This window comes from Papaver somniferum, chromosome 6 (assembly GCF_003573695.1).
Source record: "Papaver somniferum cultivar HN1 chromosome 6, ASM357369v1, whole genome shotgun sequence".
Lineage (NCBI taxonomy): Eukaryota > Viridiplantae > Streptophyta > Magnoliopsida > Ranunculales > Papaveraceae > Papaver > Papaver somniferum.
This window is the reverse complement of record NC_039363.1, coordinates 38,584,744-38,597,608: the sequence shown is the minus strand read 5'-3', so window position 1 is coordinate 38,597,608 and position 12,865 is coordinate 38,584,744. Positions and strand designations below refer to the sequence as shown.

Sequence of the window (12,865 nt, the reverse complement as noted above, 5' to 3'; positions counted from 1 at the left end):
TTCAACCACAATTTGCTGTTAACTTTGAAAGCCTAAAGAAATGAAGACATGTAGTCAGCTGCCACCAAATCAATGTTCTTGAGTTATTTCTTTCCATAAACCCAATATGCTTGAGTTAAAGTTACTCTGATTGGGTTGATTCTAGGAACTAAATGGTTGGCAATCTGATTGCTGATTTTCCAGTATTCCCTGGCATTTGTATCTTCTACTACAACGGTCACCATCAGGTCGAATAAGCTGTAGTAAAAAGGTGGGCAGAATACATTAATAGGCTAGTTAACGTATAATAACCTAACTTCTATATCTATACATGATGGAATAAGGAGGCTACTGCACGTATCCTGATAAATGTCTATGCTAGGTATCGAGAATTCAGATGTCTACAGACATCTATACTAGATATCGTGAATACAGATGCCACATAAGTTAAGAGCAAGTACTATGGCACTGATCTCACCCAACCTCACATACGGAATGCTATCCCCGGTGGTGTTTTCTTCCGTTTTCATCTTCATCTGTAGCATTAGCGGGATCATCAAATTCTGGCTATTCAAAGTAAGAGAGAATAACTGAACAAAGTCCAATACATCTGCAGCGCTCAATACTATCATTTATTTTCAATTCATCTTAGTAGTCAGTTTGAATGTCTAAAGCATCACAAGGGATGGAATCATGCTCCACAAATTGCAGATTCATGAAGGAAACTAATTGCGGCATAATATATATATATATATATATATATATATATATATATATATATATAAATTAAAGCAGCCATAAACAAAAGTATGGGTGAGAAGAGTGCGGGCGGTCTTGGATTTGATAGCCGAAAGGAAGGTATTAGTTTTTCAAAAGGCAAAAACAAAGGTATATGAATCCAATTTATTTCTGCTTACAAACGCAGACCATACAATTTTCTCAAGGACGCCAATACTGATTGGAAATGTAGGCTAATGTCAGGGAAACATGAGAACGAGACTGATCCGAAATATCATTCACAATTGATCCTTGATGTTATTTGAAACCCTCCTACATTTAGAAATGGTGGACTCTTTGATGAGTGATCGACATACGTTGGAGGAAAATTTTAGGGAATTTGGGATCCAAAAAGTAAATGAGTACCTAACTGCACGATTAACTTCTGATTACCTAACTTTATTGAGATATACTCGCATGTTTAGTTTGGTTTATAATCACAAATGGAAAAAGATTATCACATGTGTGTCATTTAATATGTTACCTACATAATTTACACGGCTGAATTGAGGGTCCTCGAAAAATAATTAGGGATCTTAGCTACATGACAAAAAAAAGGTCATGAAATAGTAATCGGGAGTTATCCCTTATCTCCAACTTTTTTAAATGGCTAAACTACCCCAAATCATTAGTGGTAATTAAGTTAATTAATTACTAATTAGTTTAGTTAGATTAAAATCAGATTTAGGGATAAAATTTTGATAAAAGAAAAATTGTGTTTTTGAGTTGTGGAGAGGAAGAAGTCGAGCTTTTGGGGGATTCCAGTAGAGGAATCATATTGCTCAAAATGAAGGAACCAATCCTCAAAATGAAGAACCCGAAGCTCAAAACAATCAGGTAAACTTCCTATATTCTTCAAATTATATGAATGATGCCCCAAATGGTCGATTCATGTATACTATGCAACTAGTCAGAGTGATGGTCCTTAAGTCGAGAGGGTAATAAACGAACGACTCTAAGGAGTCGTCAATTACTTGACACAACCTTTGACGACTCAAACCTGCAACTTTTGCAGGTTATGAAAAATCGTCAACCAAATGTGATATAATTGACGACTCCAGCTAGTTAGGTCATATAGAGTCGTTAACTTAATATGTTTAGAACCCAACGACTCTAAAACTTTTTACTCTCTGAAGATGTTACTTTTAGGGTCGTTAATTAGGCATTCGTATATACTAACGACCCTAGCGAGCCATTTCATAGATCAAGGGTCGGCAGGCAAAATTTATAAAACCAAACGACCCTTCAACACCGTTAACAACTTCAAAAATTTGACATGAAGACCCTTCAACATAGTTAACGACTACAACCATTTGACATGACGACCCTTCCTATTTTTTGAACAAGGAACAAATTTTGTATCATATAGAGTCGTTAGCGATTTAGAAATCCTTAGAAGACACTATTCTAGGGAAGAAAACCAGGTTTAGGGTCGTTATCTACTACACCCTAATGGTTAACGATTTTTTATCAATTCAACATGCATATCAAAAATCGTTAAGCAATAAAAAACCGTGGTTAACGACCCTGGAACTGTAACTGCAATTTTGCAGTTGAAAACCTAGTTTTTTTTAGTTCACTTACGACGATGAATCGATGATAATTTTTTTCTCTCAAAAGTCGTTAATGGAATGGGAAACAGTAGGAGAGAGGGAGCGGAGGAGAAAAAGAATGGGATGAGAAGAAGTTATTAGAGAAGGGTAAAATAGTTATTTCACCATCATTTTGGAAGCCCCAAATATCTTTTGGTGTGGATATAAAATGTGTCATGTCCCCAATTAGTTTCCATGGCCCCCAATTCAGCCCTGATAATTTATCATTGTTGTTGTATTCTTGTGGTGCTTCATTTGGTTGCTTGCCGTTCTCACCTAAAACCGTCGCTCATCATCATAATCGTCCCATCTATTAGCACGTCGAGGTTTAGCTTTCCCATGGTGGAAATTACTCAATTTTAATGGTCGCTATTTTTTTTTTTTTTTTGGAACGGAAGTATATTTATTATTCCCTCCGTCCTAGTTTACTTGCCAAAATAGGATTCTGCAAAAACTTGAAACAAATTCAAATTACTTCCACATACACAATCAATCTTTCAAATCACTTGTTTAATATACAAGTTTTTGTATCCTAGTTTTTATTTCTTTCTTGATAATTAGATAATTTTAGTGGAAAATATAGTAATTTTTTGGTACACTTTTGTTAAAAAACTGAATTTTGTCAAATAAAGTAGGACGGAGGGAGTAGTAAGTAAACTTAGTTCATTACCATTTTAACAATACGGGTGAAGGTAACCCCGTTTCTGTCATCGGGAACAATGTTTGAAACGATATTAGGATGTGTGTTGCCCCAAATTCTTGTTGATGATCGACCGTCTCGTTTGCTAGTTTATCTGCTGCTTGATTGGCTTTCCTATGAGCGTGTGTAAGTTTGACTTGTGGTATGCTCACCATTAGAGTTTGGATTTCTTGAATCATTTCTCTAAGGCACCATGGGTTGGTTTGATTTTGGTTTTGCATCATTTGGGTGAGTGCTTTTGAATCTACTGCAAACCATACCGCAGGCTACTGTTGTTGTTTTGCTAATCTGGTTGCCAAGAAAAATCCCCAAGTCTCCGCCATTATTGCTGTGGTTATCCTAATGGTGATGCCATCGCCATGAGTACCTGTCATGTGGTTGTCCTATATATGCATCCCGACCCTGCTTATCCCGGGTTACCACATGCTACTCCGTATGAATTTATCTTGATCCAGTTTTGTGGTGGTGGTTGCCAGCCATGAGGATGGTGGTGTCTCTGAATCTTTGCCTATATCTTTGTTGAGGTTCATGGCTAAGGTATATCGGTGGTAGATGTTGTTGGGCTCATATGTATTCTACAACCATTGTTAGTATTATGCTTATGATCTATGATGTGGTCATTTTATTTCTTTGGTAAACCTGAGAGATTCGTGCTAACCATAAATGCCAAACGGTGAAGCTGAACATCAGCAGCGAATAATAAAAACTCATCAAGTTCTTCTAACTTCGAGATTTGTCAATGATCAGAACATCAATAGCATCGAAATTACAGACTTATACTCCTCATTCTCTCTTCTTCGGAAAATCAAGACACTTATGTTTTCTGTAGAAATTCAAATCATACGCTTACTTTAGTTTTTCAAGAGTGCTTTTTCCACACTATAATATTTGCAACTATGTCACTAACTTACCCTGCTTTCAAAAAAATGACGATGTTTTTCCCACAATGTAGTATGTATATGTTTTCTAGCCATCGCCCTTACGTTTTTGCAATTATCAATCACGGTAACTGGAGAAAAGAAAGAATAATATGGGAAAAATAAGAAAAGAGTGAAAATATTTCTTCCTATAAAGATGGAAAAGATAAAGATTAGGGATGTCTTACTATTTGCCAATCCGTCCGTGCAACTATCAAACATGGCAACATATACTAAAGCTCTTTCGACCCAACAAATTGCCTCTGCGAGCCCCGTGTCTGCACCAACATTTCCTTCTAAAAGGATGTCTTCAGCATAATCATTAGAACGTCCAGAGCAGTAAAAAGGTTCCTTCACATCCCCATAATTGAAATTCCCGGCACATGAAACGGATGCAACTGGAGGTTGGCCAACCTAAAACTCAATATTGAAAAAATAATGTGTAAGAAACTAAAATGCGAACTTGGCATTAATAGATTACACAAAATGTAAAAACTGGCAGCCTGCTGATTACACAATAATGCATACCATACAAAGTCGTACATGCAAAAAATGTGTATGCATCTCATCTCGTGTTTCGTAGTTAAATATGACTTTACGATGACTAAATGCATGAGTAAGAACAACACTATTTGAATGGTGAATACATAACTCCTCTGATTTGCTTTGTATTTCCTTTCACCTAAGTTCAAGTTGTACTAGTTGTTCTTTTTTTTTAATGATAATTTCAGATTTGTTACAGAATCGTAATTCATCAAATAACTAATCACCTAAAGAAAAATTCTAAACATACATCAAATTAAATACTACCACGTCCTAGAAATAATATTTTAGGATGAGTTTGGTCCAGTTGACTCAGTCAACTGCCTGTTTGGTCCTTTTTGGAAATATAAATTATAGTTTGGTCTTAGAAATAATGGTTTGGTCCTAGAATGACGTCATGGATGATGTAATTGTCATCTTGTAGTGGCAGAAATACCCTTATATTATTGTTTGGTCCTAGAAAATAATTATTTGGTCATAGGGTGACCATATATATACAAAAATTTACTAGAAAATATCTCATTCTCAGATTTACTTTCTCTCTCCTCTCTATTTCATATCTAGTTTCTCTTCTCTCCATTTCCTTTTTTTCTTTTTCTTTTCTGCTGTTTTTTTTTTGTTGTTACAGACAATGAATCTTGATTGAAAGATTTGATCTGCTACTGTGTGAAGACGACGAAGATGATGAAGACTTCGAGATCTGCTGCTGTTGAAGACGGTGATTGATTTACACACTTTTTATAAAGATTTGTTGTTGAAGAAGATGATGAACGATGGAGTTTTTTTAGGGTTTTTCTTTTCTACTGGTACTGATGTTGCTATGACGATGTTGAAGTCGATGAATTGATGAAGGCGATGAAGTTTTTTGCGTTTTTTTTTGTTTTGCTGCTGCTGTTAAGGATGATGAAGACGACGAAAATGATGAAGATGATGCTGCTGCAGTTCATTCCAAAAATGAACTCTGGTTTATATAGGCTTTTATCAGGAGTTCATTCAAGAAATGAACTCTGGTTTATATAGGCTTTTATCAGGAGTTCATTCCAGAAATGAACTCTGTTTTTTTTGTTTTTATCAGGAGTTCATTCCAGAAATGAACTCTGGTTTATATAGGTTTTTATCAGGAGTTCATTTCAGAAAGGAACTCTGGTTTATGTAGGTTTTTATCAGGAGTTCATTCCAGAAATGAACTCTGGTTTTTTCTTTGTTTTTATCAGGAGTTCATTCCAGAAATGAACTCTGGTTTATATAGGTTTTTATCAGGAGTTCATTTCAGAAATGAACTCTGAATTTTTGTTCTTAATAACGAAATTTCTGTAGAATTTAATGAAATGAAATTTTATAGAATACAAGTGTTTTGGGGTAAAAACTGATTCTGCTGATTTTTTGTAAATTTGGGTGTGACGCCGAGAAATGAATCTAAACCCTAAACAAATGCACTGTACGGGAGTACTTTAGATTCGAGAGATCAATCTATACAATTCTGTCCTAAACCAAGAAATGGACGTTCCAGTCTTGCTTCGGTCACAAAGTGAAGGAGAAGGGTTGATCTTAGGGAGGGAAGCGAAGAAGGTATTGAGATCAGAATGGTTAACTATGAAGGTGTGGCTATTTTATGACTTGTATCAGAATATGGAACTGGCTTGTGGAATGTGATCTATCAGTTCTTGGTATTTTTCTGGATACTTGTGTTGCTAACCAAAACTCCGTTGTCGGTTGAAAACCTATTTATATAAGTCATAGTTGAACGCACCCTGATCTCATAGGAAATGGGAGTAGTTGAGTGATGGAGAAGCGAGATCGTGTGAAAATGTTGAAAACCACGTCTTTTAATGAGGGAAGACGGGTCAGTACACACCCACTACTTCTCTGCCGCCACTAACTGTCCGCTTTTTCTGATACTTTCTCATAATGGGCGTGTTGCACGCCGCACGCTGTAAACCGCCAGACCAATACTCTGATGAACATCCCCTAGTTTGTGACATGTTTGATGTCTCGGGTATTTTCGTGGAAAATATGCAGCAGGCTGCTGAATGGGTCTTGTTTGCAAGACCTAGTTATTCTTACCAATCACGCGCAAGCTAGGTGGCGGGTTGTCATGTGTGAGTAGCTGTCAGGAGCTATCCATATACATTAAACATGTGGTGATCGGTCGCTATAGGAGAATGGTGTCTGGTAGTCATTTTGACATCCTATTGGTTGGCCCAAATTAAATCTAAACCGGTTAAGTAGGCTAGCCAAGTTGGATGGTTGAGATGATTTGCAGAAGTTTGTGCTAATTCAGGAAATTTCGTAACCAGAAAATTCAGATGTGAGACTCTCACTAAAACTGCTGTAGAATTCTCATACGAACTCGGATTTTGACGATCCGCTCATGTATTCTTATCAGAAAAGAATTTCCTATCTTTCCTCGCGGGAATATTTAGGTTTTGAGCTCGTTTAGAAGATGAAAACAGCCAGACAGTAAAAACTCGGGAAGAATTCAGGAGGAATTATGTCAGTTTTCAGCCATGACCTAGCTCGCCTTTTAAGATGTATTTTTTAGCTCATTCATCCGATTGATGTGATATTTTAGTATGTTATGATAGACATCTATACGAAACTTTTGGCATGTAGCTCATACTAAAATTGTTTACCAAATTCTCCCAGTTGTTCGTCCAATCTTTGGGTGACCTTTTGGATATCGTCCGACCAAGTTAGGAGGTGGCTGGACTTGATAAATCAACTGGCCAAAACGTATGGCCGTGATTGTTTTAAGACTGACATGAGCAGCATATGTTTAATTCTTTAAGGAATTAGGTGTGTCGACCAACCAACTTCCAATTTTAATTAAAAGTGCGTGTGGCGCTTTTGGAGCGATCTGATTGATCGGTGGGAAGAGGGGGACGACAAGTAGCATGATCCTGACCACACTTCAAGTGCGTATGGAGGGTTTAGAGCGACCTGATTGGTCGATAGGAAAAAGGGTCGGCAAGCAACATGAGCCTGGCCACATTCCAAATGCGTGTGGCGCATTTAGAGTGATCTGATTGGTCGATAGGAAAAAGGGGGCCGGCAAGGGCAACATGGAGCGTGGCCATCCGGCTGCAGGTGGCACCTGCTAGGGTTGGTCGTCCATGTGGCGTGGCCACGCCTCTTATTGTTGTTGCGCCTATTTTCCGCGGCTCCTCTTTTATTTCCTGTTTTATGATTTTTGGTAGGATCTTGCTCCTACTAGCTCCGTGATGGATCAATTTTCTAGTTTGCGTAGGTTTAGTTTCAACCAATAGGGTTCGAAATATCGCGCAGGGCGCAGATAACCTAATTTTTTGAAAATAGGTAAAATTAGGTTAGAAAATTGAATTTCATGAGCTGACACAAAATTAAACAATTTTCGATAAATTATTTGTGCGTTGGCACAAGAAACCTCTTTATCAGAGAGCGGTGTAACTTGCGTGTTCATGAGTATTTTCATGCAAATCTTAATACTGACACTTCGGAAAATTCATGTTACTCCGTTGCGAGTGAACAGTAATTATCATGTCATGCCAATATTAAGAGTTCAGCTGGAGAATATAGCATAGAAAAATACTCGACAGGCTGTGCATTAGTGATGTAAGCGGGAGTTTAATAACATTTATAGAATATTTGGGATTGTTGCTACATGCACCGTTTTGGATAAGTTTCATATAAATATACTGAGTTGATCAATACATATTGTAAGTGAAGAGACCTGGGCTCTAGCCACTTTCAAATGGCTTTGTTTCTTACAGAATGAAAGCACATTAAGCACAGGGTTTCACAATTTTAGCCCTGAACTAAAAACCACCATCAACATTAAGTCCCCTGCTTGGCACGTAACAGTGACATTGTTGCGGGGTAAGCACAAGATGGTGATAGATGAAAATAAAATTCATGAGAAGCGTAAACAAACGTTACCAGTAGAGATAGACAGGTTTGGCCTTTGAGCAGAACATGTTTAGTGAAACGTCGAGGCAAATAGCAATCACCCTTCTAGTACTTTGGTGCCGAGAACACTAAAATGATGTATTTAAGTAGTGGAGCCTCGACTGATGAGTGTTAAGGCAGTTGAGCCTTGAATTAAGAAACTTCTGGATTTGCAGGTTTCTTCATTTTGTTGATGTCAGTCTGAATTAAAGGAGATGGACGACCAATACGAAGAATTCCAAAATAACTGCATATTCTGCTGATAAGACATGGAAAGCAAAGATTTTTCTTCTGTGATACCATCAAAGATTTTTCTTCTGTGATACCATATACAAATAACCATTTGCCTACACAATCGATTTATCTTCTGGGACTGCGGTTTCAAAAATTGATGGAGGTATTCGTGGGGGTGGGGTGGGGGGGGGGGGGGGGGTGGGGGGCTGAATACAGTGAGGTGAGTAGGTTGCAAATTCAGCGCAAACCGTTGGATTGAATTATTTGGGCCAAACCATGTTCCCCATCCTTCAATTCCTCCCGGCACAAAGTTAAGAAAACTGTTTTGAGGCATACATTTGTCTAAGTTCGGCTGAAAAGTTATCAGCCGAACCTAGGCAAAAACATAGGTTATCAGCCGAACCTTGAGTATGCCTCAAAATATGTTTCAAAGTTAAGCATTTCAAAAATTGAACTTATTCTGTCCTACTAAAATATACTTGAACACTGAAGTTGTCAAATCATATATACATACAATCATATTCCATCACATCTATTCTACAACACATTACTAGTTATAAATCCATGAAGCATTGGATATTCAACAAGGAACAACCAAACTACAAAGGTCTCAGTACCCATATTGCATACAATAATAACTCATCAAGTTCGTCTAACTTCGAGATTCGTCAATGATCAGAACATCAGCAGCATCGAAATTTCCGACTTATACTCCTCATTCTCTCTTCTTCGGCAAATCTAGATACTTATGCTTTCTGTAGAAATTCAAATCATACGCTTACTTTAGTTTTTCAAGAGTGCTTTTTCCACAATATAATATTTGCAACTATGTCACTAACTTACCCTACTTTCAAAAAAATGACGATGTTTTTCCCACAATGTAGTATGAATATATTCTTTAGAAATCACCCTTACGTTTTTGCAATTATCAATCACGGTAACTGGAGAAAAGAAAGAATAATATGGGAAAAATAAGAGAAGAGTGATAATATTTCTTCCTATAAAGATGGAAAAAATAAATATTAGGGATGTCTTACTATTTGCCAATCCACCGGTGCAACTATCAAACATGACAACGCATACTAAAGCTCTTTCGACCCAACAAATTTCCTCTGCGAGCCCCGTGTCTGCACCAACATTTCCTTCTAAAAGGATGTCTTCAGCATAATCACCAGAACGTCCAGAGCAGTAAAAAGGTTCCTTCACATCCCCATAACAAAAATTCCCGGCACATGAAACGGATGCAACTGGAGGTTGGCCAACCTAAAACTCAATATTCAAAATAATAATAATTAAGAAACTAAAATGCCAACTTGACATTAATAGATTACACAAAATGTAAAAAAACTGGCAGCCTGCTGCATACCATACAAAGTCGTACATGCAAAAATTCTGTATGCATCTCATCTCGTGTTTCATGGATAAAAGACTTCATAACTCCTCTGATCTGCTTTGTATTTCCTTTCACCTAAGTACAAGTTGTATTAGCTGTTTTTTTTTTAATGATAATTTCAGATTTGTTACAGAATCGTAATTCATCAAATAACCAATCAAATAAAGAAAAATTCTAAACATACAGCAAGATAATTTAAATGTGAACCAAGCGAAAGCCTGACAGGTGGACCTACTACTATCAGTCTGGGTATGGTGGTATGTTTAAAAGTTCACCCTTTCATTCCTTCAACTCGCGGATTCATTTAAACAGAAACACAACCAATACCAAAGAGGACATCAATGCAACAACCCTTACATCTCTGATACCCTATGGTATCAACTAAATTGTGTATAATCTTCAGCACTTGCAGAAAAATTCTACCTCAGATGAAAGCGTCATTAACCTCAAGAATATACTCCTCCAGCGAACCAAATCCCCCAAATCAACGTCTGTTGTGGTCTTTGTGGTTAAAGTCAACTCTTTTAAAAGAATAATTTACTAATTACACCTTTTGTCCATCCGTTTCCTTGTCATCTAGCTTTTTTCTTTTTTGAAACGAAAAGAATTGATTGCGTATAAGGGTTTAAATTGTTACATGCATAGCATCTACATATAATTGGCTCCTGATTTCAGAAGGTGAATAAGTTCCCCAGACATGACAGACTCTATCCACTCTAGCTAGCTTAGAGAGGGTATCTGCTACTTTATTTCTGATTTCATGCTTAGGGTATCTGTTACTTTATTTCCTAGTAACTAGTAAGAGTAGTACCTCAAAAGTTCGATTAGCTGGTCTGCAGTCTGGATTTTTTGTGGTTACCATATTAGCAAACCTCAAACCATAGAATAGACACAGATGGAAAATATTTCATGTCAGCTTTTGCAGAGCCAATGATACAGCCTAAAGTAGTCTAACAACACGGTTTGGGTCTTAAAAGGTACATGTACGAATATGAATGAAGAACATTTTCAGTAAAATGGTCTAATGATTCTGTTATATCAACTAGAATCTCATGTTGATCGTGTGGACATGCAAAAAGATTACAGCCAAGAAAAAGGGCGGCTTCATCCCTTCCCAAACTGCACTCTTATCTATGCCTTAGCTAAAGCTCACTACGTCATGTCGTTCCAAAAAATTGTATTCTGAATTGGTAGAGGAGCAACAGTAAGCTACTGCTGTTGCTTAACAGTGACAGTTGAGGACCTCAACAGTAAGCTACTACTGTAACGGGACCTCCCCATGAAAAAAAACGGAATTACAATCGTGTGATCCAATATGCCACATATCAGATATTAAACTCATATGATACTACAATTGATGTAAGCCAAAAAGGCTGAAAAAGGTGTAAGATGAGATGGAGAACTTGTGCTTAGCACAGTGGTTTCTCATCTGTCTCCCCCCAGGGATCAATTCCCTCCTGTAACATAAAAATGTGGTCCGACTGGGTGGGTTTGGGCAGGGGCCTAGGCCCACCTTTCGCATGATCAAAATAAAAAAGGTGCAAGATGAGATGCGTGTGTACTGATCTTATCTTAGTACAAGGTAGGAATGAATTACTTGGTAGCAAGCTACCTTCTCTCTGAAATCAGAGCCTAGTTTATCTTCCAAAGTAAATTCATTAGTTTTCAATCTTACAGAATCATAGGATATTTAATCACCCACTCCTGGTTGACTTAATTCAACAGCCAGGATTACATCAATCTACTCAAAACTCTAGGAAATATTGTAATCCTATTCTCATTCAAATACACGAGCCCAACAGAATTAAAAGCCTACGAATTAAATAATCTCTATAGCCCGTTACACAGTCCCAATACTCTGAATAAGTACATGACATTGCCTCCCCCATTTAAGCATCCTTGTCCTCAAGGATGAAATCTGGGAATTGAGCTTGTATATTTGCAATGTCTTCCCATGTTGTATCTTCAGGAGGGGAGTTAAATCACTGAATCAAGACTTGAGGTATGGACAAGCCACCACGGAGTGTAAGTCTGCGCTGTAAGAGAGCTTCTGGTTCAATGACAAAATGGCCATTGTGATCAACAAATGGTAGTTGAGGCAAGGTTGCTGCAGTAAGACCAATCTTCTTCTTGAGCTGTGAAACATGAAATACAAGATGAATGCGAGAACCCACTGGAAGCTTTAACTTGCCAATGCGTTGAAGAATCTCAAATGGCCCAAAGTATTTAGAAGAAAGCTTGAAGTTCTTCCTAATAGCAAGTGAAGTCTGTTTGTATGGTTGAAGCTTCAGAAACACCATGTCACCTACTTCAAATTCCATGTCTGATCGTTTCTGATCTGCGAAGAACTTCTCCTGCTCTGAGCTTTAGAAAGATCATGTTTGAGTAGTTGCAGCATAAGATCCCTTTCCTGTAAGTAATCCTCAACAGTTGCCACAGAAGTAGGAGTTGGAATTGGAAATACTAAGTGAGGAGGTTGGTAACCGTAAAGTGCTTGAAATGGAGACATTTTAAGGCATGTATGGTAATTGGTGTTAAACCAATATTCTTCCAAAGCCAGCCATTGAACCCACTGCTTAGGATGTGAAGCTGTCATGCATCTTAAATACTGCTCTACACAGGCATTTGTCCTTTCAGTTTGACCATCAGTTTGAGGATGGTAAGCTGAACTCAGTACCTAATGATTTAAACAGGAGCCTGCCAAAACTGACTGATGAAAATTTTATCTCTATCACTGACAATAGTGTTAGGTAAACCATGTAGTTTAAAAACATTGGATATGAATTCTTTGGCAACTGTTATGGCA

At 37.5% G+C, this 12,865-nt stretch overlaps 1 non-coding gene across 1 annotated transcript; it reads right to left on the bottom strand.

Moving 5' to 3' along the window:
• Positions 1-11,249: 11,249 nt before the first annotated feature.
• On the bottom strand, positions 11,250-11,445 carry LOC113291953. Its single transcript, XR_003331659.1, has one exon. It is a non-coding gene; the product is annotated as a U2 spliceosomal RNA (small nuclear RNA).
• Between the last annotated feature and the right edge of the window lie 1,420 nt (positions 11,446-12,865).